The sequence below is a fragment of the Hypanus sabinus genome, chromosome 13, assembly GCF_030144855.1.
Source record: "Hypanus sabinus isolate sHypSab1 chromosome 13, sHypSab1.hap1, whole genome shotgun sequence".
NCBI classification, from domain to species: Eukaryota; Metazoa; Chordata; class Chondrichthyes; order Myliobatiformes; family Dasyatidae; genus Hypanus; species Hypanus sabinus.
In genome coordinates this window covers 44441664-44467393 of record NC_082718.1, presented here as the reverse complement: position 1 = coordinate 44467393, position 25730 = coordinate 44441664, and positions in this window count along the sequence as shown.

Here is a 25730-nt window from a genome sequence, read left to right as displayed (position 1 = left end):
ACAGGGTAGCGGTCCGGTGTGGTAGCCTCGTTCAGCCTGCGGTAGTCGCCGCACGGTCTCCAGCCCCCCGTCGCTTTGGGCACCATGTGCAGGGGGGAAGCCCAGGGGCTGTCGGACCGCCGGATGATCCCCAATTCCTCCATTCTCTGGAACTCCTCCTTCACCAGTCGGAGCTTGTCCGGGGGAAGCCGCCGAGCACGGGCATGGAGGGGTGGTCCCTGTGTTGGGATGTGGTGCTGTACGCCGTGCCTGGGCATGGCTGCTGTGAACTGCGGTGCCAGAACCGATGGGAACTCCGCCAGGACCCTGGTGAAATCGTTGTCGGACAGCGTGATGGAGCCGAGGTGAGGGTCTGGCAACTGGGCCGCGCCCAGGGAGAACGTCTGAAAGGTCTCGGCGTGTACCAGTCTCTTCCTGGGCAGGTCAACCAGCAGGCTGTGAGCTCGCAAAAAATCCGCACCCAGAAGCGGTTGGGCTACGGCGGCCAGTGTGAAGTCCCACGTGAACTGGCTGGGGCCGAACAGTAGCTGCACCTGACGGGTGCCATAGGTCCTTACTGTGCTGCCATTCACGGCCCTCAGGGGGGGACCCGGTGCCCTGCTGCGGGTGTCGTAACTCGTCGGAGGTAAAACGCTGATCTCAGCCCCAGTATCGACCAAAAACCGGCGTCCCGACCTTCTATCCCACACATACAGGAGGCTATCCCGATGGCCAGCTGCCGTAGCCATCAGCGGCGGCTGGCCCTGGCGTTTCCCGGGAACTTGCAGGGCGGGCGGCAACGGCGGGCTTCTGCGCCCCACCGCTGGTGGTAGAAGCACCAGTGGTCATTGGGCCGGGGGTTAGTGGGCTCTGCGGCCGGGCCTGGACTGGTTTGCTGCCGGGAGCGTGGCTGGGAGATCTGTGCGATGGACGCCCCGCTCACCTTTTTGGCGTTCCACAGCAAGTCCGCCCGGGCTGCCACCTTCCGGGGGTCACTGAAATCCGCGTCGGACAGCAGCAGGCGTATGTCCTCGGGCAGCTGCTCCAGGAATGCCTGCTCAAACATGAGGCCTGTGTGTCCCTCGGCCAGAGACAACATCTCATTCATTAAAGCCGATGGAGGTCTGTCGCCCAAGCCATCCAGGTGCAGTAAACGGGTAGCCCGCTCGCGCCGTGAGAGTCCGAAAGTCCTGAGGAGCAGGGCTTTGAATTCCGTGTACTTGCCGTCTGCCGGGGGCGACTGTACGAACTCCGCGACCTGGGCAGCTGTGTCCTGGTCGAGGGAGCCCACCACGTAGTAGTAGCGGGTGTCTTCTGAGGTGATCCGGCGAACGTGGAATTGGGCTTCGGCTTGCTGGAACCATAGGTCCGGGCGCTGTGTCCAGAAACCCGGCAGTTTCAACGAAACCGCATGAACAGAGGCGGCGTCGGTCATTTCTGGTCCAAAAATCGTTTGGACCGTCGGGGTCACCAATTGTAGCTGTGTGCTACAAGCAGCGCTAAAATTACGACACGGAGTCGGTAACTGCAGTCGAAGGAAAAACTTTATTCGAAAACTTCAGCCTCACTTTTAAGCCTCTGTCAACCGGCCCCCCCATGGCGAAGAGGCTCCAAAGCTCTGTGCTCGCAAACCCCCGTAGGCTATCTAATTGTGAGTCGGTTCGGATACGCTAGGAAATGAGGCGCTACAATAGCATGTTTTATAGCAATCTCCTGGTTTAGTTACATTAGCATATGCAATTGGTCTATAGTTGCATACCACACGTACATCCACCACTATTGTTTCTACCCATTGACTTAATCATGTTCTCATCTACATCTCTTAGCTTCCTCTCATTAACACAACATTGTCTTCTACATTCTTAATATTTCATTCTCCTGCTAAATTGGGTACATGCATAGCAAATAGCAAACTCAGATTACATAATTTACATCTCTTAGCTTCCTCTTAACACACCATTGTCTTCTACATTCCTAAGATTTCATTCTCTAGCAAATAGCAAGTTGGAACTTTTGCAACTTGAAAAATAATAGCAAATTGAAAAATGATCATTCACTGGCAGGGAAGAACCCCTCTGAGAAACTCAGGAAGTTTCTTGAATCTAAAGTTTGCTCAATATACTATACATCAGTTTCCTCAAATGCACCTGCTATTTGTTTTCAGTAGTAGGTATTGGACTCCTTCTCAGATTTGAATTCCAAATTTGTGGCTTTTCCAGATAACAGATAATCTTACATGCAATATAGACAGGTTAAATTCACCTAATAGGGGTGGCTATTGCATGGCACCTGATTGGCAGAGAAGATGCTTGCCACATTTCAGGCCATGTTTCATAAATACTTCTTTTTCTGTAATAGATAGATAGAAATTACAGTGTCACAATAGCATTACAAGTACAAAGATATACACATATTAGAAGAAAAAAACAAAAACAAGTTACCTTAAGAACAAGATGTACAGGATTTACAAATCAAAGATTTCAAGATTTACAAGTTCACACTGATAAGATGGTAGTTACAAGAAATACCATAATATACAGTAATGCATGCACTGAGGACTTGTAACTAAAAGTCAATCTTCTGTACAGCCCACACTCATCATCTATGATTGAATGACTGATAAAATAGTTGAAGATAAATGTTTCCAGGGCACGGTCCTGAGGATTTCATGCAGTGCCATCCTTACCATCAATTATTGTGCTTGATGGCTGTTATAATTCTTGTCAATGAGAGATTTCTTTTTGATTCTCATTAACCGGATCCTTTACTGATCTTAGTTTGATGGTGTTTTGAGTCATTGTCAGTCACTCTTGGCTCACCTCTGAAATTTGAATTTGTCTTACTTTTTATTCTTCTTTGAATCAACACTGCTTGCCAATAGGAGCAGAATGGCTCTGGTGAATACCAAACATAAAATTATTGAGTAAATGTGGCTTGACAATACAATATTTGACACCTTCCTTCAATCTACTCATGACTGAAAGTGAACAGAAGAACTGGTAGTTTGACAACTTGCTTCTTTTACCTGCCCTTATATTGGGCATAACTGTGAAGGTTTCTACCTGTGCGTAGATAGAAATAAAGGAGATGGAAGAGGAAATAGAGGATGATAGGGAAAGAGAAGTAAAATATGTTGGGATGGACAAATAAAAATAAAGTAGAAGGCATAAAGGGTAAAGAAGAACAGAAAAGTCAGGGACTATGCTGTATATCAGTCAGGCTGAGAGCACACAAGAATCAGCAAGGACAGCATAGACTGAGAGAAGGGAAAGACATCAGAAGACAGAAAGGACTAAAATAATTTTCTTAAGTTCAGGAGAGGAAGGTTTGTGGAGAGAAAATGAAACATTAAGAATATGTTGTAATTTGTAAATTAAGTGCCTCTCAAGTATTTCAGATTGATCTTTTTCTACCTCCCCATGCAAACACAAAGTGAGGGAACACTGATCAAAGGTGCTCCTACAACCTCCCTCCTCATGCTTGATTGTTGTCTCTCATCAGAAGCCCTTCAAATCTCCTTCAAATCTGCCATCCCCTTTCTTCAAAAACCAACCCTTAAACTATTTGTATATTATTGTCTCATCATCAACTTCCCTTTCCTCTCATGTTAGTGAATTGCTGTCACCTTTCAGATAAATAAAGTATCATTCTTGGAGTAGTATCTGTCAATCTCTGTAATTGGATTTTCATCAAGTTATCTCAGGGAGTTACTTGACAGTTATGAAATTACAAATGACAATGGTAAATCATGTCCCTGCATCTCTATCAGCATGTTTTTTTCACAAAGATAATCAGAGTCCTATTTGTCAAATATTTTTGATAGTCAGAAGCTTTCTAAATAATTTCCAAACAACTAAATTGCTATTGGCAGTGGTTTATTATTGCCACATACCAAGATGCAGTGATAAGCTTGTCTTACATATTGTTCATACAGATCAAATCATTACACATTGCATTGAGGTAGAACAAGATAAACAACAACAATGCAGAATAAATTGTAAAAACTATAGCGAAAGTAGTGGTTGGCATCTGTCTGTCTCGAAGGACAAGGGATGATGATCATCATCATCACAAGCCTAGGCAAAAGGTATGTAGATCCTGAGATGCCTAGTCATCAAGATCCTCCTCTCGGTCTCACCAGTTTCCAAAGGAAAGCTCATGAAACAATATGTTTGGCACCAGCTTGGCTGCAGGAGCTGCTGGAAGGAAGTTCAATGATGTCCAGCTGCCTTAGGGGCTCTACTCAGGATTTACAGTCTAGGTTTACTCCTATGGCCTTCGTCTTTCCCAAAGCTGCCCACAAGGCAGTAGGGCTATTTACCTATCGCTGGGGATCTGGTTCAAAGCACCAGGGCATGTCCACACACTGGTGAGCCCGCAAGCAACATGTGCTTGGGACAGACATACTCTCCGTCCTCTATAGTGCAGCCTGAGTCCGAAAGGAGTTCAGTTTCTGTGTGTCGCCAGAGAGGAGGCTCTATGTGAGGCTTGCTGTTGAAGAGGTTATGTACTGGTAAGGAGAGACTTACAAAATCAGCTCTCCTTTTTGCAAGACTACTAGCCAGTGGTGAAGCTGAAAGTGAGAGTGACAAACACTGCCCACTACGCTACCACACCAGACACCTAACACCAACAATTTTGACACCACAGAGAAAGTGTCGTGCAGATAAACAATACAGTGAAAGAACATAACAAGGTAGATTGTGAGGTCAAGAGTCCACCTTATTGTACAAGAGGTCCCTTCAAAAGTCTGATAACAGCAAGATAGAGCTGTCCTTGAGCCTGGTGGTACATTTTGCTGACACTGGGGAAAAGGTTGTTTCATGACACCATGTTACTAATCTCTCTATCTCCTTCCTCTATTCCAACTCCTTACTTGAGATACGGCCCACTAAGTGGTATCATGTGCAAATCCGTAGACAGAGTTACAGCAGTCACAAGCATACAGGAAATAGAGCAGGAGGCTTAGGACACCACCTTGTGGAGCACCCGTGTTCAGAATAATTGTAGCACGGCTGTTGCTGACTATATTTACTGATTGCGGACTATTGGCCAGGAAAGAACGATCCAGTTGCAGAAGGAAGTCTTCTGGAATCGAGACTTTGGTGATGAGAAGAGAGCAGCTGTTCACATATAACTTAAGCATCATTAAACCATAGTGCCCTCTAGAGGTAATCTGAATCCTATATGAACAAGGAAGGTAAGTATGATGGAGACACGTTTTCTGTATATCCACCTATTTCCTTTGCCTTGTTTGAACACCCAAGTCAGGTCAAGTTCATCATTATTTAACTATATACAAATGAGGCAAAGTTTCTCCAAACCAGGGTGTTAAGCATTGTAGTATACATAACACATAATTACTTAGGAAAGTAAGGATTAAATCGACAGATAGATTACACATGAATAAACAGACTAAAGTGCATAAATTAAATACTGTAAAGTACAGAACATAGTAACCAGTGACCCTTTGAATGCAATCCAGCAGGAGTTTAGAAGTCTAATGAACTGAGGGAAGAAACTGTTACCCACCCTGACTGGTCTTGTTTTTAATACACTGGACTCTGCTGCTGATAGTGGATGGGTGGGATCCTCAGTAATACTAGGGGCCCTGTGTACATTTGACCTTTATCAGTGGAAATGAATCAGTGATTCACAACCACTACCTCATATTCAGCCCACCACATTCAATATTTGTTGTGTCATCTCTTCCAAATGGAGAAAATAAAGATCACTTTGCAGAACAATGATGTTCAGTTCTCAACAATGACTAAGCTTCCAGTTACAAATAGAAAGATAGAGCAGTTATCTAAAGTTAGTTAATTCAGTAATGAGTCTTGCAGATGGTAATAAGTCCAAAAGATGAGGTGTTGTCTTCAAGTTCATACTCGGCCTCATTGTTACAGTGCGGGAGGACAGAGACTGAGAGGTGAGAGTGAAATGGTGATGGTAGACAACCAGAAGCCTAGGGTAATTTCCTAACATGAGTTCCACTACCTTTTGACACCATGGACCACTTTTATACCTGGAGAGCCAGATATTGCTGATGAATTACATCTCCAAATTCCAAATACCTCACAGTCTTTAGTCAATCGAGGAAGAAATTATTTGAAAATCAGGACACCAGATCTGACACAATGCCCATGCCTACCTTGCAATGGTCACTCTTGCCTTCTTGTATGCTTCTGAGACATGAACTTAACTAGGTCTGTATTACACCGGACAACAAATTTTTTCAAAAGTGTTGCCTCCTCAGAATTGTTTTTGTTTATGATAGACTGCTTGAAGATGAACACAAATATAATTTCAGACTACTTGTATCACATAGGAATTTGGAGAAACAATGAATTAACTTTTATTGAATATAATGTGTTTAATTGCATAATGATGCTGATGCTTTGCAATAGTTCAACTAAGTTACCGTAAATTCCGGACTATAACACGCTACTTTTTTCCCACGCTTTGAACACTGCGGCAACACTACGGTGCGGCTAATGCATGTTTTTTTTTCATGCCACCAAAAACGTTTTGCCTCGTAACAGTAGACCAATAAAATTGATGAGTAGTTCACAGAGGTCCAATGAAATTGTACGATAAATCAAGTGCACTTTCACAATTAAATTATTGTAAATCAGTCATTTGTACTCACCCTCATCAACATGGAAAACACTCGAAGAAAAGCATATGATGCAGCTTTTAAGTTAAAGGCGATCAATCTGGCAGTTGAAGAAGGAAATCGAGCTGCTGCACATAATCTTGGCATAAATGAATCGATGGTGAGACAGTGGAGACGCCAGCGTGAAGAACTGAGTCAATGCAAAAAGACAACAAAAGCTTTCAGAGGTAATCATAGCAGATGGCCCAAACTTGAAAACTTTCTTGAAGACTGGGTTAACACACAGAGAGCAGGCGGCCGCGATGTTTCCACCGTGCAGATCAGACTGAAGGCTAAAGCAATCGCCACCAAAATGAAAATCAAAGATTTTAGAGGTGGGCCATCGTGGTGTTTTAGATTTATGAGACGAAAAGGCCTGTCCGTCAGGGTACGCACGACTCTGTGTCAGCAGCTCCCTCCCGACCATGAGGAAAAACTTGCTAACTTCCGCACATTCACTCAAACAAAGATAGCGGAGAATTCCATCGGGCCAGATGATATCATAAATATGGATGAAGTACCTTTGACGTTTGACCTGCCTCTCACTCGGACTGTTAATAAAAAAGGTGACTCGTCCATCACACTGAAAACAAGTGGCCATGAGAGAACGCATTTTACTTGTGTTCTGAGCTGCACAGCATCTGGACTAAAGCTTCTACCGATGGTGATTTTTAAGTGGCTGACAATACCAAAGGAAAAATTCCCAAAAGAAATCATGGTGAAAGTCAATAAGAAAGGTTGGATGATGGAGAGTCTAATGAAGGATTGGCTGAGAGAGTGCTACGCCAAGCGACCAGGAGGATTTTTTCACAGAAAAAAAGCATTGCTCGTTATGGACAGCATGAGGGCCCATATAACAGATTCAGTGAAAGCTGCCATCAAGAGTACAAACTCAATTCCAGCTGTGATTCCTGGGGGCACCATGAAGTATTTGCAGCCACTGAACATCAGCGTGAACCGGGCATTTAAAGTGGCGCTGCACGTTGAGTGGGAGGCTTGGATGACGAGCGGCGAGAAATCCTTTACCAAAACAGGCCGCATGCGAAGAGCATCTTTAACTCAAGTCTGCCAGTGGATCCTAAATGCGTGGAGCCGTGTCACAACATCCACCATCACCAACGGGTTTCGAAAGGCTGGACTGCTGCGTGATGAAGAGGACCGCGTGCGCTCAAGTGAGAGCGACAACTAAGAGACTGAAGTGAGTGACGAGATCCTGAGGTTGTTCAATTCGGACACTGAAGAAGAGGACTTTGATGGTTTTAGTGCGCAGGAGGAAGATGAAGAAGGTGATCAATAACTTTTCCTGGTAGGCTGCAGTATATATATATTTTTTTACCAGTCGTTAGGAGATATTGGAATGTTGTTCATGCACTGTTAAAGTAAAAAAGTATACGCAACGTAATTTGTGTGTTACCGATATGTATGTATATTTAAAAGTAGCTGTGTTACAGGCACTGTTCGAAAAAAAGCATTTGCAATATATATTTGTTTATGTTACCATACAGATTTAATTAAAAGTTAAAAAATCCTCACGTGTAATATCTTTCTGTGTAAATATCTCATATTACAACGTGGGACACCTGCGGCTTAAAATCCGGTGCGGCCTGTACAAGTACAAAATTGATTTTCTTTCTAAAATTAGAGCGTGCGGCTTTTAATCAGGTGCGCTCTGTAGTCCGGAATCTACGGTAAATATATTTTGTTGATGATTTTCACTTGTACTCAGTGTCTGAGGCTTCTTGCTTAAGTGTCCAACAATAATTCACCAACATTGATGGATTCCAGTTGCCCTGGTATCTTTCCTCCATGACCGCAATGTCCTGGTGAAATCTTTCACCATGCTCATCAATAACAGCACCAAGATTTGCAGGGAAGAAGTCTAAATGGGAATGCAGAAAATGAATCTTTCATGACATGTTACATTTCATGGTTTTATATGCTTGAAGCATGCTTTCAACCAGCTGCATGCAGTTTGGTGCTCTGTAGATGCCGAGAAAAATTTCAACAACTTCCTTGAATGCCTTCCATGTAATTTTTTCCAAATCCCACCAGAAATTCTTCAAATTTCCTGTCATTGATGACCTGTTTGATTTGTGGACTAACAAATACGCTCTCCTTAATCTTGGCATCAGTTATTCTGGAAAGCATCTGTCTCAAATATCAAAATCCTTCAAAGAAATTTTTGTGCCTGGCGATAGCAAATTCCATCCTTACAGTCCTGAGCCCAATAATTATTACTAAACCTGTCCTGCCATGCAGCAGCTGCACCGCCTAAGCATGCCCAAGCATGCCTGGACAAGATAGGAAACTTTCCAGCTTACATTGTAGGCAACGTCTTAATTGACTTGAATTATGAATTGAAATAATAAACATAAGTTTATTAAAAAATGGTGCGTGATAGGGAAATTTCATGGTGATTTTCATGATCAGTAGCCCAAAATACTTAAGATACACCTAAAGGAATTCAGGAAGCAAAATCTTTTTTGTCCAGTGTTATTAATCCTAATAGCTTTTGGGGACTTCAATTAAACCTCATTCTTGGTCTCCATTGTTCCAAGAAATTATGACACAAACAAGTTCTTCAGCCCCTCTAGGTTTTGCTGGCCTGGTCTTCTTGCTAGTCCCATCTATCTACCTACACCAAAACGATAACCTTCCATACCCATCTCATCCATGTACCTATCCAAATATATCTTAAGTGGTACAATTGAATACACAGTTATAATTTCTCCTGACAGCTTATCCCACACTTGCACCACTCTCTGATGGAAGAAGTTCCCTCAGACTCTCTTCAAATATTTTAGCTTTCATCCTAAACCTATAACCCACATCAGGGAATTGACTTCTCAAGAGATATGGTTTGTAAAGTGATGCAACCGTGAGATATTCCCAAACGTATCAGACAAAGAGGTAAGATATTGGAGGTTTGTGAATTGGCTGACATCAAACCAGAAATACTGGATAGATTATTTTACGCGACTGTGACCCAGTTCAAGGAAGCTTGCAAACTAAACTGATATTGCCAATCAGCACATCAAACATGCACACAGGCACAATTGCTCAGTCAACAGTTGAGATAATTGTGTACTCAGAGATAGCCCTCACAAAGTTAATTTTGATTGAAAATTAATTTTGATTTATCTCTAAAACATAAAGCAGCACAACATTAAAAGGCCTTTCAGTTCACAATATTGTGCAAAATTGAATAGGTTATTAATCAAATGCCCACCTAAACTAATTCCTTCCACCTGCATAAGGTCCAAATATTTCCACTTCCTGTATATTCCTGTGCCTGTCTAAGAATCTCTTGAATGCCCTCAGGGTATGTGCTTCACCAACATCGCAGGCAGCACACTCCAAGCACCTTTTGTGTAAAACAACTTTTCCTTTCTCACCGTAAATGCATACTCTTTGGTATGAGACATATCAACCCTGGGGGAAAAACCCTGTCTACTGAATCTACCCCTTTCATAATCTCATAAACCTCTATCAGATCTCAGCCTCTGCCTCTCTAGAGAAAACAACTCAATTTTATCCATACTCTGTTTATAGCACATGCTCTCTCATCCAGGCAGCATCCTGGAGTATATCCAACCTCTGGACCTGCAGCATCAGGTCCAAGAACAGTTATTGTCCCTTAACCATCAGGCTCTTGAACAAGAGGGGATAACATCACTCACCTTCCCTCACACAATCAGTGAACTGTTCCCCCAAATTTTGGACTCACTTTCAAGAACTCTTCCTCTCATGTTCTCGATATTTATTACTTACTAGACACCTACTTACTAGGTGCCGTTGGGGCACCTTTTGAGAGAAGGGTAGTGCAGTCTGATGTGACCAGAATGAATATTAAATTTTACTGAATGCTATTGGTATCGCTTTGCTTTGGAAATTGAAGAGGAAAACCTTAGTTTATTAAAGAAGAACGATGCATAGCAAGGCAAATATAGTTCCTCATCGTTTACCAAAGGACATTTTTGATGGCATCATTTCTGCCACTCTTGTGCCTCTCGTTGTTATTCTGGAGACGTGCAGTCCTTTCATCCGCCGTCTCTTCATCTCTTCTGCTGATTTTTCTTTGTTTCTGATCTTGAGACGTGCATTTCTCTGCTCCTTTGTCTCTTCCTCTCTCCTCTTCCTGTGCCTGTTTTTGTCATTCTGGAGACGTGCAGCCCTTTCATCCCTTGTCTCTTCTTCTCTCATCTTTTTTGTCCTGACTCCTTGATCCTGGAGTCATGCGGACTGGCCTCATCCAATTCTTCTCTCCTTGCCACTTCCCAAACAACGTCTGGCATCAGCTCTTGACCATAATGTCCCCCTTCTCTTTCTACATGGCATGATTAGGCTGACCATATTTTTTTACTAGATAGAATGCTGGATAGAAGGTATGAAGCAGTAACACCAAAGCCTCCAGGATGCTGATTATTCTTGATGATGTGGTTGGCGCTCTCCTAAATGGACGTGATATAGTCACTGCAGTCCGTTGACTGCAGCAAAGGGTTTGATGGGTGTCTCGAAGTACGTCATTACAACAAGATTTAAATATCTCTTATTGATGGGTTGCAGTTAGATCTGACCCAATCCTGCACATGCTGATGGTGATTAGCAGAATGTGACCGCTCAAAATCGAGCTGCCTTGCCCTTTTGCTCCGGTTGGTGTCGCTCCTGTGAGCATCGTTAGTCGCTTCTGAGGTTGGCCATGCGCATGCGTCGTGGTGTCGCATTGCAGTTTCCACCATGGCTGACATCGGCGCTTGAGAGTAAGTGGGGCTGTTGATTTTGGTGAGTGAGCAATTTTATACAAATATATAACCCTGAACTTTGCTTGCATTCTGTAAGCCAGCGCATTTTAAGTTGATTTAGACAAAAATAGTGCCACTGTAATGCACCATTTGCACTAATTGGAGGTCACAAACAGACAAACAAACAGCATGAGAGTTTTAGTAATATATAGATTTCTTTTTAATTTTTACTTATTTTTGTATTTGCACAGCTTTTTGCCTTTTGCACACTGGTTGTTTATCCATCCTGCTGGGTGTGGTCTTCCATTGACTCGATTGCGTTTCTTGTATATATTGTGAATGCCATCAACAAAATGAATCATAGGGTGATATATGGTGACATATATGAACTTTAATAATAAGTTTACTTTGAAGTTTGGGACAATCTACCATGAGATTTTCCAGGAGAATGTTTGCTTTTCATGGATAAAGACTTTTATATCAATAGCATCAGCAGCTCTCCAATGACTTAGTTCATTGGTAGGCCAGTTGATTTTATAAGCCTGCAAATGTCACCATGCTGCCAGCACCAACATAGAATACACAAAACTGACTAACCCTTACTAACACGAATGCCTTTGGAAGCATGCGAGGTAATCGGAGTACCTGGAGGAAACCCACGTGATCATGGAGAGAACATAAAAACGCAGCACAGACAGTGGCATGAATTGAAGATTGATCACTGGCATTGTAAAGTGTAATGCTAATAACTATGCTACTGTTAATCAGAATCAGAATCAGGTTTAAATATTATAAGACCATTCAATCCATCGAGTCTGTTCTGCCATTCCATCTTGGTGAGTACAGGCCATTAAATGCTCTTCATATGTTCATTCCCTTTCATTCCTGGAATTTTCAGGAACTTTCTCTGGTCTCTTTCCAATGTCCGCACAATTTTTTCTTAGATGAGCCCAAAACAGCTCATAACACCCTAAGTGTAGTCTGACCAATGCCTTATAGAGCCTCAGCATTACATCCTTGCTTTTATACGCCAGTCCTCTTGAACTGAGTATGAACATTGTATGTGCCTTCCTTACTCCCAACTCAACCTATAAGTTAACTTTTCGGGATCATACAAGAGCACCCGTAAATCCGTTTCCATCTTTGATTTTTGAATTTTCTCATCATTTCGAAAATAATCTACACCTTTATTCCTTTTACCAAAGTGCATGACCATACACTTCTCTGTACTATATTCCATCCACCACTTCTTTGCCAGAAATGTTGACTGCTCATTTCCACGGATGCTGCCCAACATGCCAAGTTCCTCCAGCATGTTGTACGTGTTGCTTTGACCACAGCATCTGCAGTGTACTTTATGGTTAGAAAGCACATCAACAATATCTGTGCATAAGAAAACAGATGAATAAATTCAGACCATACTGATTTTAATGAATGGTGTATCTACAGCACCATCTGTTTTCCCCGCCTGCCCATCACCTCGTGTGGTGCTCCTCCTCCTTCCCTTTATTCCATGGACCAGTGCTAAAAATTTTCTTTTACTTCAGCCCTTTACCTTTTCCATTTATCACCTACCAGCTCCTTACTTTGTTCCCCCTTCCTACTCCACCCACCCACCTTCCCGCTCACCTACCCATGTGTACTCTTTCCCATCTTCCCCCCACTTCACTTTTTTATTCTGGCTTCTTCTCCCTTCCTTTCCAATCCTGATGAAGGATCCCGGCCCAGAACTTACTGTTTCTTCCCCTCAATAGATGCCAACTGACTTACTGAGTTCCTTCAGTATTTTGTGTGCTGCTGGGAATTTCCAGAATTTCTGTTGTTTGCTAATCATATATCTTAAGGTGCAACCTGCTGTAAACCAATAATTTCAGACAGTGGAGCTAACTCATGCAGCTGTATTCTGATTACTGTTAGCTGGTTATACTTTGACATAGTTTATGAAGACTGTCTTTATTTGTGTTAATGTCTATTAACTCCATTACTCCAGAAGGTTGTTGCATGCCTAACAATCCCTCACAGTAGTTTAAGTATAGTGAATTAACAGATGATTTGGCAAATTGTCAGAATATTTTGTGAAACTTTGAGAGTCTAAGGGTTGGGACAGGTTACGGTTCATAGATAAGTGGTCCTTATTTGACCAAGATGACTTAAAGTTAATTTTCAAAAACGGTGGGATATTTCATCATAAATGTGGATGTCATTCTACCTATATGCTGATTGTACCAGCAGTTTGCCAAATGCAACATAAACTCTAACTTCTTTCTATTTCACATAAAGTTAACACCAACCATTCTCTTAAAATGAAACTATCAAAGAAGGTAGTCATTCAACTTGACCATTCTCTGCTAATAGCCTGATACTTAGTGAACATCGAGGAGATACAATACAATAATTTAGAACTTCTGGCACAAAAGTGAGGAAGAAATACCTCAATATTTACCCACCATTTCTTTACACAAAATCTGTTGATAAATCATGCAATGATGCAGAATCAAGTAATCAAAATATAATTAGGCACAAAGCATGCAGAAAAATGATCAGCTCCTGCAGGCAAATTCACAAGGAAACAGATCCTGGAGATTATTTTGAGAAAAGGCTGAAAATAGGTGTTCAGCAGATACTCCCCTTGAATAAATTTGATTAAAGTTGATTTGCACTAATTGCTGGTTTCATGGTTTAAGAATGCATTCATATGTTAAACAAAAGATTATGCACAGGTAAACACTGACAAGTAATAACTTTCATGTAGTGGCAAGTATACTCACTGCAGTGTGATACAGAATTGGATAGGGAGCGTTCGGGATTCAAAGTTCGGTCTTCCGGTGCAGCAATGGAGTGTTTGGTGGAAGAATTATTCAAGAGAGAATTTACTGTACTGGTAAGGTGAAAGAAGGACACACAGCTAAGGACTACAACTGGCTTGGTATGAGATGGCAGCCAGAAGAACTTCTTACTGTGCTCAATTTTATAAGTTTTGTCATGACCTGACACAAATTTTAAAGTAAAATGCAATGAAAACAAGAGCACCAATAACTGCATCATAACTTAATCTCTACCAAATTGATACCAGAGGCATCAATGCTGGGGAAACTAGTGCCCATGATGAAGCTGGCTGAGTTAGCATCTTCCTGCAGCTTTTTCCAGTCCTGTGCAGTGACTCTCCATATGAGACGTTGATACAATTTGTTAGAGTGGTCTCCACAGTACATCTGTAGAAATTTGCTAGTTTTTGACGGCATATCAAATCTGCTCAAATTCTGAATTAAATATCGCCACTGTTGTGTCTTCTTTGTAATTGTATCATTATGTTGCACCCAGAATAGATTTTCAGAGGTGGTGTCACCCAGCAACATGAAGCTGCTCACCCTTTCCACTGTTGATCCCTGTATGAGGACTGGTGTTTGTTCCTTCAACTTCCCTTTTCTGAGATCCACAATTAATTCTTTTGTTTTACAGACGATGATTGCAAGGTTTTTGTTGTGATACCAGTCAACCAGCCAAACTAACTTGCTCCTGTATAACTCCCTGTCACCATCTGAAATTCTGACAACAGTAGCTGTGCCACTGCTAAGTTTATAGTCATCATTTGAGCTGTGCCTAGTTACACTTTCATAGAAACATTGAAAACCTACAGCACAATACAGGCCTTTCAGCCAGCCCACAATGCTGTGCCAAACATATACTTACTTTAGAAATGACCTAGGGTTATCCATAGCCCTCAAAGCTCCTTGTACCTATCCAGGAGTCTCTTAAAAGACCCTATCATATCTGCCTCCCCCACTGTCACTGGCAGCCTATTCCATGCACTTACCACCCTCTACGTAAAAAACTTACCCCTGACTTCTCCTCTGTACCTGCTTCCAAGCACCTTAAAACTGTGCCCTCTTATGTTAGCCATTTCAGCCCTGGGAAAAAGCCTCTGACTATCCACACAGTCACTACCTCACGCCCTTTTAAGGGTGCGGAGAGTGTAGAGTGTTGAGTTCTTTGCATTTGGACTACATAAGTACTTAGTGCATATGCACAGTCTCCCTGTAATGCAAGTGCACACTTGTGGAGGGAGGGGGATTATGGGATATAAAGGTGGCGGCACTCAGCTATTGGAGGGAGACATTGAAAGTAAAGTTGCTTAAACAAACAAAAAATATGTCCTTGTTGCTTGGGCATTAACACTGGTAGCAGAGGATGGCTTCCAATTATACAATCGTGCCAGCATTTGATGAGAGCAAAGTTTACAAAAGCTGGAAAAATGAAATTGGAATATAGGCTCATGCTACAGAACTGGAGAAGACAAAGCAAGCCTTGGCTGTTGCATTGTGACTTTCAGGAACACCAAGTGAGACTGCAATGGGAATTTTGGTGGAAGGCTTGAACAAAGATGACAGTATGAATACACTAATAAATACACTTGACTCTTTTTTGAAGGAAGAAAAGGATTGGATTTATGAGACATATTCAGACTTCGAAAAAATATATAGAGATAATTCTAGAAGTATGGCTGATTACATTACTGATTTTGAACAAAGGTTCATTCATATGTGTAAATACAAAATAGAACTCCCTGAATTGTTAGATACTGCATGTCTAGACATAAAGGGCAGACAGCTGGTTAACTGCATGCACAAACCTACATTTGCATCTATGAAATCAACACAGAAAAGGATTTTTGGAGAAAAGGCCACTAAAACAATAGTCGGAATTAGTATGAGTCAGGAAACAGCATACTTCACAGAGCAGAAACATGAGTATAGCAAGCGTAGATCTTAGAGGGGTACCATTACCTGGCACAAATCCAATAAACAAGTACGGTAGGAGACTAAAATGTCCAGTATGTCAAAGTATTTACCACTGGGCAAGAAAATGTCCACACAGCACTGAATATGTTAGGCTACCTGAAGAAAAATAACAAATCTAAAGATGTCGAAGAGTGTCATATCACATTGCTTGGAAATGAACTACTTACTAATGCAGAGATTTCCATGATAGAATCTCTGGGATCTGCTGTTATTGATACAACATGGACACGCATAGCGTGTGTGAAAAATGGCTTAAAAGCTATGCAAGTGAACTGAACCAGAATGAAGTGCAGAAACTAATGAACACAGATAACTAAACATTCAAATTCGGAGTTGAAAAGATTGTACATTCCACCAACATTTAAAATTCCAATAAAAATAGGGCAGACAAAATGCTACATTGAAACGGAGGTGGTACCAGTGAAACTTCCATTACTCTTGAGTAAATCTTCCCTAAAGAAAGCAGGAACAATTCTGGATATGGAAAATGACCAAACAATGATGGTTCACCAGCCAAGTGTCTCTTAAGCTCACCAGCTCTGAATATTACTCTGAATATTCCAGTTAAAGACACAACTGAGAAACCAATGTGAGAATGAAGTATTAACTGTCACACAAAACATGACCATAGGTGAGAAGTGCAAAGTGTTGCTCAAACTTCACAAGCAGTTTGGACACGCTTCAATTGATAGACTTCAGAATCTGCTCAGAAGCTCAGCAAACAAAGATGCAGATTATTTTTCTATTCTAAAGCAGATAATTGACAGCTTTGAGAAGTGCCGTAAGTTTGGAAAGTGTAAGCTCGAGCCTGCAGTTGACTTGCCACTACCATCTGAATAGAATGAAACAGAAGCCGTAAGCCTACATGAACTGGAGTAAGGAGTGTGGTATCTCCAATTCATTGCGTTCACACATTTCAGTGCTGGTAGCATCGTAAATACGACAAAACCCTCAGAGATAGAAAAAAACTTCATTCATTCCTGAATAAGTGTGCATGGCCCACTTCGTAAAGTATTCAGTGATAATGGTGGTGAATTTAATAATGATGTATTCAGAGAACTTTAACATTGAAACAAAAACAATCGTGGTATATAGTCCTTGGTGTAATGGACTTCTAGAGCGACACAACCAAATGTTTACAGAAATAATGCTGAAGGTAAAGAAAAGCAATGGCTGTGATTGGAACAAAGCCCTGGACTGGGCCCTTATGACGAAGAATACCATGCACAATGCACATGGCTATAGTCCATATCAATTGGTGTTGGGAAGAATCCAAACCTTCCCTCTGTACTGAGTGTCAGACCACCTACTCTGGAGGGCACTACACGGAGTGAATGGGTTGGGAAACATATTTCAGCACTGCATGCATCAAGGAAGGCTTTCACTGAAGCAGAGTGTTCAGAGAGAATTCGAAGAGCACTGAGGGCACAGGTTCTTCCTACAAATGACAAATATGAAACAGAGAACAAAGTGCATTACAAAAGAGCAGACTGTACACAATGGAAAGGTCATGGAGTTGTCATTGGTCAGGACGGGGTTGTGGTATTCATAAGACATGGGGGTACATACGTGAGAATACATTATTCCAGACTACATAAAGCAGAAACTGAAGACCATCAGAACTCCGTTGAGAATGACACAAGAAGTGAAAATCACTTACCTGGCACATGGTCACATAGCATAGTTAGAGATGAGGAGAGTGCAGCTAAGTACCCAACAGTGGTACAGACTGTACTGAAAAAAAGTGCAGTTGGGGACTCAACAAACTTGCCTGTACAGAAATTATCACAAGTACAAAAACAACATGGAGGTTTCAATCTTAAAATAGGACAAACTGGGAGATTTGTTGACCAAAACACTGGTATTTCATAAAAAGCAGAAGTCTTAGGGTGAGCAAGCAAAACCACTGTGAGAAACAAAAGTTGGTACTTAAATTCCCTCAAACCAGTTATGGTCACTGCTACTGCAGGGTCAGTTAACATGTCATGCATAGACAGACTTCATATTGAATCAAGTATAGATCAGGCTGGACCATCTAAGAAATATCAAGATGAGGATACCCTATTAACCAGAGAGGTGTCATTAGAATCTGCGAAACAGATGAAATCAGAAGTTGGGGAAATAATGGAGTGTTTGAGGAAGCTACAGACATTGGTCAAAAGACAGTGTCTAAAAGATGAATGTGCATCCTGAAAGAAATCCCGACCTGAATTATAACAAAAGCTCATCTGGTGGCTAGAGATTTTGAGGATCTGAACATAGAAGAACTCTGAAAAGACTAACCAACGTGTGCATTTGAATGTCTCCGACTACCTCTCTCAGTGATATATCAAGAACATTGGCAGACACATTGCATGATCATAAAATCAACAATCTTACAAGGAATGGAGCTGTCATGTGATATTTACATTAAACCCCCTCCTGAAGCCAGAAGGGAAGGAACACTGTGGAAACTCAAAAGGTGTGTGTATGGTCTAGCAAATGCATTACTCTACTAGTATAAAAAGGACAAGGAAATAATGTTGAAAACAGGTGGAAAGATGTCACAAGTGGATCCTGCTGTTTTATACTGTTAAGATTCAGGATATCATGTGATTGGAATACTTGCATGTCAAGTATATAGCTTCATATGGGGAGTATCACAAAACTTTGCCACAACAGTTAAAGTTAGTCTTTCAGGTTGGATGGGGGGAACATGACAGATTCTGCTACGTAGGGATAGACATCCTTAATGTTGATGGAACAGTACAAGAAAGCTACATCAGGAATCTTCGGACAATCCACATGGAATCCTTGCATTCCACACAACGGGGTGCATCCTTCAATGAAGCTGAGGTGGAGCAACTTAGGTCAAAGATAGTCAGGTTCTATGGGTGGCAAGGCAGAGCATACCTAACATCATGTTTGATGCCTGCAACTTGGCATCCAGCACAAAAAATACCACAGTTCAAACTTTACATGAAGCAAACAAGATAGTGTGCAGAGTTCAATCAGTAAAAGTATCCTTGAAGTTTCAATAGCCTGGGAAAGATAGCTCACTGAGGCCCATTGTCTTCAGTGATGCCTCACTTGGAAATCTTCCAGATGGAAGTACTCAAGGGGACATTTGATTGTACTGATAGGAAAAGAGGAAAGATTTTCACCTCACTGTTGGCAGCAAAACGGATCCAAAGAATTGTATGGAGTATGCTGGCAGGAGAAACCCTTGCAACGTCTGAAGATATTGACAATTCTGTTTTTCTGGCCATACTCTATTCTGGGCTTTTCCATGGTGACCCAAAGAAGGACAGTCTATGTATAATTTATGTCAGACAACTACTGTTTGATTGATGCCATTAAACCTACTAATTCAGTTACAGAAAAGAGGTTATGTCTAGAGATAAGCAGCATCAAAAGAACTTCTCCAAGCACAGAAAATACATCATGCATTATGGTCAACTGCAAAGGAACAGTAAGCTGATTGTCTCACAAACAAGGGGCCTCCAGCTCTTGAGCTGTTAAAAGGCACTTAGTGCCTTAAGAATTGCATTAACTTCAAGGGTTAGAACTAATTCCCATATCCTAATGGACATTTGAAATGTCTAATTTTTTTTTTCAAATTTAATGTTTTAGTATATACATAAAAAGGATGGGATATTGTTGAGTTCTGTTCAGTTGGGCTATGTATGTATTAAGTATGTATGCACACTCTCCCTGTTGTGCATGTGCGTACATGTGGAGGGAGAGGAATTATGGGGTGTAAATGTGACGGCCCTCAGGTACTGAAGGGAAAGGTTGAAAGTAAAGTTGTTTAAACAAAAGAGAAAGGTGTCCTTGTTATTTGGGCATTAACATAGAGCAGTGGATGAGGCAAATATCCTTAAGGTACAGTAGTGTTAATTGTCTGTGAAGAGGAGATGTTATTTCTGATCTGTCAAGGATTTAGTTGCGGAAACAGGTACAGAGGCCCAGGGCTATGACAGTGTTTAATGCAGAGCTGTAGTCAATAAATAGTAATACATAAGTATTTCTATTGTCCAGCTGGTTCAAGGCCAAGTAGAGAGTCAGTGAGAGACCATTTGCTGTAGACCTATTATAGCGATATTCAAATGGCAGTGGCTACAGGTCCTTGCTTAGCCAGGAGTTGACTCTGGCCATGACCAACATTTAATCACAAAAGGAGTGGGTGCAACTGGATGATAGGCATCGAGGCAGGCCAACCTACTCTTCTTGTGCAATGGCATGATTATCACCCTTTGAAGAAGTGGGAACCTCTGATTGCAGCAGATGTCACTCTACCTATACTCTGTTTCTCCTGGCAGTTTGACAGAAGTATCATAAACTGCAACTTCTTTTCCTTCTATTTCACATAAAGGTAACACTAACCATTTTCTTAAAATAAAACTATCAAAGTAGGTAGTCATTCAACTTGATCATTCTCTGCCAATAGCTGGATACTTGGTGAACATCGAGGAGATATGATACAATAATTTAGAACTCCTGGCACAGAAACGAAGAAACAGTATCTCAACATTTACCCTGTGTTTCTTTACACAAAATCTGTGGGAAGGACACACAATGATACATGACCATGTAATCAAAATACAATTAGACATAAAACATGTAGAAAATTGGTTGGCTCCTGCAGGCAAATTCACAAGGAAACAAATTGTGGAGATTATTTTGAGAAAAGGATGAAACTCTGTGTTCAACGGATGCTCTACTTAAAAAGACCCCCTTGAAAAAACTTAATTTTGATTTGCACTAATTCGTTGGTGGCAGCAACATCCATATGTCTCGAGAGACGATGGTGTGACCATTTTTCTGATGCTTCTTGGAGCTGTAGATTTGGGGCTATTTGCACTTTCTGGAGTGGCTGTGTAGCCCCATTCTAGAGTGACAGTCTCTTTCACAGCGGCTGCAGGTGAAGGAGGAAGGTGCTCTGGCTTTTCTTCTGGCTCTTGTTGATGAACATGTTGGTCCTTGCTATCTCAGCACGCTGTTCATGCCCTCCATGCTATCCAGTCTTCAACTGTTTCCTCCAATGTGTTGAGGTTGATGCCTGACAGCTTCATGTCGTGCTTGCAGACATCCCTGTAGTGGAGGCATGGTCTTCCTTGTGGGCGGTAACTCTCACTCAGCTCACCATGCAGCATGTCCTTGGGAATGCATCTCTGGTGCATCCATCTAACGTGGCCCAACCATCTGAGGCATCTGTGGCTGAGTAGTGCATCGTTGCTGGAGGTGTCAGCCTGCTGCTGAACCTCCGTGTTGGTGTTTCTGTCCTACTAGGAGAAGTGTAAGAAGTGCCAAAGGCAGCATACGTGGAACGAGTTTAGCCTCTTCTCTTGGCTGATGTATGGCGTCCAAGCCTCGTTGGTGTAGAGGAGTATGCTGAGCACGCACGCCTGGTACATGTGTGTGGGTGGAGTATTTGCTCACAGGGTGTGTGTGAAGCATCTAGTGCAGTACTGTAGTAGTGCTTGCAGTTAGTGCATGTTGCATGCTGAATGCTGCATAGTGCTCTCTGCTTGCTGCTCTCTGCTTACAGCTATTGCCGCTGGCTAGCCTTCTCAACAGAGGGTGAAACGAGAAGCCGAGTGTGTAAGCCTCCTCCTGCCAGTACAGAGCCTCTTCACCACCGAGACTCCTGCAGTGCCTCCTCGGGGCCACACGCGGAAACTGGGTATCTTATGGTCCCAGGCTAAACTACAGAGGATCTCGGAGCAACAGTGGACCCCAGAGACTTGGCATGCAGGCTCACCACTGTGTGGATGCGCCTTGGCGCCCGTCAGCCACTGTCCCAGTTATGGGTAAATAGCCCCACTGCCTTGTGGTAAGTCTATTGAGACAAGGCTGAGAGAGCACACCCTGACAGAAAAGCAGTGTGCTGGTGGCGCGTATTAGGTGGGCCTTAACAGACCAAGGACCCAGCAGCCTCCTGCAGCCAAAATGTGGGACCGGTTGTTCTGGGTTCACCCTCGCCACCAGGATTTACCTCATCATGGTGAAGATAGTGCTACTGGGGATCATGCACCCACTGTGGCACTTTAATATCCTCCTTGCGCAGTTCTCCACCTCTGACCACGGTGAACAATACCTGGACCTTACATATGGTTGAAGTCTGATGGCGATGGGGCATCTGGCAATGGGAGCAGGTACGAATGGACTGGGAGCTCCTGGTCAGAACCGTGCACGGCAGCGGCACAGGGTATTTGGTTGCTAGCAGCTGTTTTCGGCAGACCCCTGTGCAACTGAGCAACCCTACTTAGGGAGTGCACTGCTCATCCCAATTGGGGAATGGTCTAGAAAAGGTGGCCTAAAAATTGCCCATTCAATCACTCACCTGGATAGGTTATCACGCCTATCCGGCTATTCCATTACTGCGGTCGAAATAAGAAACAATACAACTTAAAACTGGCAACATGGAATGTAAGGACTCTCCTGGACTCATATGGCATCTCTGACAGACCTCACCGGAGAACAGCCTTGATCGCTGCTGAGCTGAGGCGCTACAACATCGACATTGCTACCCTGAGTGAGACCAGGCTCCTGGATGAAGGCTCTTTAACAGAGGAAGGGATGGGTTACACCTTCTTCTGGAAAGGTTACCCCCCCAGGTGGACAACATCTTCACGGAGTAGGATTGGCCATCAAGAACACCTTTCTACCAAGTCTCACAGAAACACCTGTTGGAAAGACTAATGACCCTCCGTATCCCCCGGCAAAGAAACGTTATGCCACACTTCTCAGTGCCTATACACCAACGTTGCCATCCGAGAATGAGGCTAAGGAATGCTTTTATCATACATTGGATGAAGCTTTTTGTCGAATCCCTAAGAATAATAAGATCCTTTTGCTTGGGGACTTCAATGCTAGGGTGGGACAGAACAAAAGGACATGGAGTGGAGTGCTAGATAGGCATGGTATTGACAAGGTCAATGCAAATGGCATTTGGTTACTTACTCTTTGCTCTGAGCATAACCTTACCATAACCAACACCATCTTCCAGCAGAAGGCAAAATATAAGACCTCGTGGATGCACCCTCACTCTAAACATTGGCACATGATCAACTTTCTCATTATGAAACGTAGTGACATCAAGGATGTTCTCATCACCCGTGCCATGAGAGGTGCAGAGTGCTGGACTGACCATCGTATGATTGTGGCCAAGCTCCATAAGAAAGTGCTTCCCCCCCTGCAGCTGCAGAAAACCAAAAAAAAGCGACTAAATTGCAACCGCCTGAGAAACACAGAAGCAAGAAGTGAGTTTCAATGCATCCTAGCTGAGAAACTAAGGGAGCTGGAACCTTGTCTGAGTTCAAAAAATACCATGGAACAACAGTGGATCTGTATCTATGAGGCAGCAGCCCAATCCATCGGCCATAAGAGCAGAAACGACCAAGACTGGTTTGACGATAACTCAGATACAATCCACAACTTGCTTAAGGATATTCACAAAGCACACTGGGCAACTTTAGATAACCCTTCATCCACCAGCATCAGGCAGCACTGGCAGGCAGCTCGGAGGAAAGTGCAAAAGGCAATATGGGCCATACAAAATGAGTGGCGGACTGAAAAGGCACATGAAATCCAGTCCTTTGCCAATAATAATGACATGCATAATTTTTACAATGCTGTCAAAACCATCCACAGCCCAATAAATCGATGTGTTACTCCCCTGAAAACAGCAGATGGTAAAACACTTCTGAAGAATCAGAATACCATTCTGCTGAGGTGGGCTGAGCATTTTAACACCTTGCTTAATCAGGATTCTGATGCAGACCCCACCATCCTGGACAAACTGCCTGAACTTACTCCTATCCACAACCTCAGTCTACCACCAGCCTTCCAGGAGGTTCTATCAGCTGTCCATTCCCTTAAGAACAAACAGTCCCCTGGCACTGACAATATCCCTGCCGAGTTACTGAAGAACGGAGGGCACATGTGTATGCGCACCCTCTACCATGGCCCGGACTGAGGAGAACATCCCACAGCAATGGAGAAATGCAAATATCATTGTCGTTTATAAGAACAAGGGTGACAAGGCCATCTGCGGCAATAGTAGGGGCATATCACTCCTTTCTGTTGCTGGAAAGGTCCTGGCTAAGGTGATGCTTCAGAGGCTCATCAGCAACATCACCCAGTCAATGCTGCCTGAGTCGCAGTGTGGATTTGGGAAGAACAGGAGCACAATTGACATGATCTTCACAGCCCGGCAGCTTCAGGAAAAGTGCCGGGAGCAACATCAAGGCCAGCCTATGGCCTTTGTCGACCTCTCCAAAGCATTCGACACTGTGCAAAGAGAGCTCTCATGGGATGTCCTCCTCAGGTTTGGCTGTCCCAATAAATTTATTAACATCCTCCACCAGTTCCATGATGGGATGACTGCTCGGGTGACCATAGGAGGACAAGGGTCTGAGCCCTTCCTTGTACACACAGGGGTGAGGCAGGGGTGTGTGCTAGCACCAGTGTTCTTTAACATCTTCCTCTTGTGTGTTACCAATCTTTGCCACAAAGAGATTGAGGATAGCAGCGGTGTGGCAGTGGATGTCAGATTAGATGGCAACCTCTTTAACATCAGGAGGTTCCATGCAACCACTAAACTCTGTAGAGAACGGGTCCTGGAGCTGCAGTATGCAGATGACTGTGCTTTTGTGGCCCATACTCCAGAGGATCTTCAGACTGTCCTTGCTGTGATGGTGAGAGCGTACAGCAGGATGGGGCTGACCGTCAATACCACCACAACAGAAGTGGTTTGCCAATGGAGCACCAGTGTCCCACCCACCCCACCTGCATTCACTGTTGGTGATGAAAAGCTGTCAGATATCTTTCAAATATCTGGGGAGCATTCTCTCTGAGGATAGCGGCATTGACAACGACATCCAGAGCCGCATTAAACAGGCATCAGCTGCCTTTGGGAGACTTCAGCGTAGAGTCTTTCAGAATAGGAGCCTTCGTCCCTCCACAAAGGTCGCTGTATACCAAGCGGTCTGTATCACCACCCTCCTTTATAGCTGTGAAGCTTGGGTAACCTACAGCCGTCACATCAAGTCCTTGGAGTGCTTCCACATAAGCTGCCTTCAGCTCATCCTGTAAATTACTTGGTGTGAGCAGGTGCCTCACACTGAAATACTTGTAAAGTCCAACTGCAGAAGTATTGAGGCCATGATCACCCAGCGTCAGCTGCATTGGCTGGGGCACGTGGTAAGGATGCCCCCATGTCGGCTACCCTGCAGACTGTTATACGGTCAGCTACATCACGGTCGACGCTCAGCTGGAGGGCTGAAGAAGCGCTATAAGGATCAGATGAAGAGTGCTTTAAGGAAGTGCAAGATCAGACCCGAGGACCTGGAGGATGTTGCTGCTGACCGTAACACTTAGCAACAGCTGTGTAGGGATGGGGTTCGTATTCTGGAGATGGAAAGAACAACCAGAAGACAGCAGAAGAGAGCCAGGAGAAATGCAGCCATGGTTGCCATCACTACCACCACTACCACATATACATGTCCCACCTGCAATAGAGCTTGTGGTCCAGGATAGGACTGTAGAGTCATCAAAGATCTCACCGTTAAA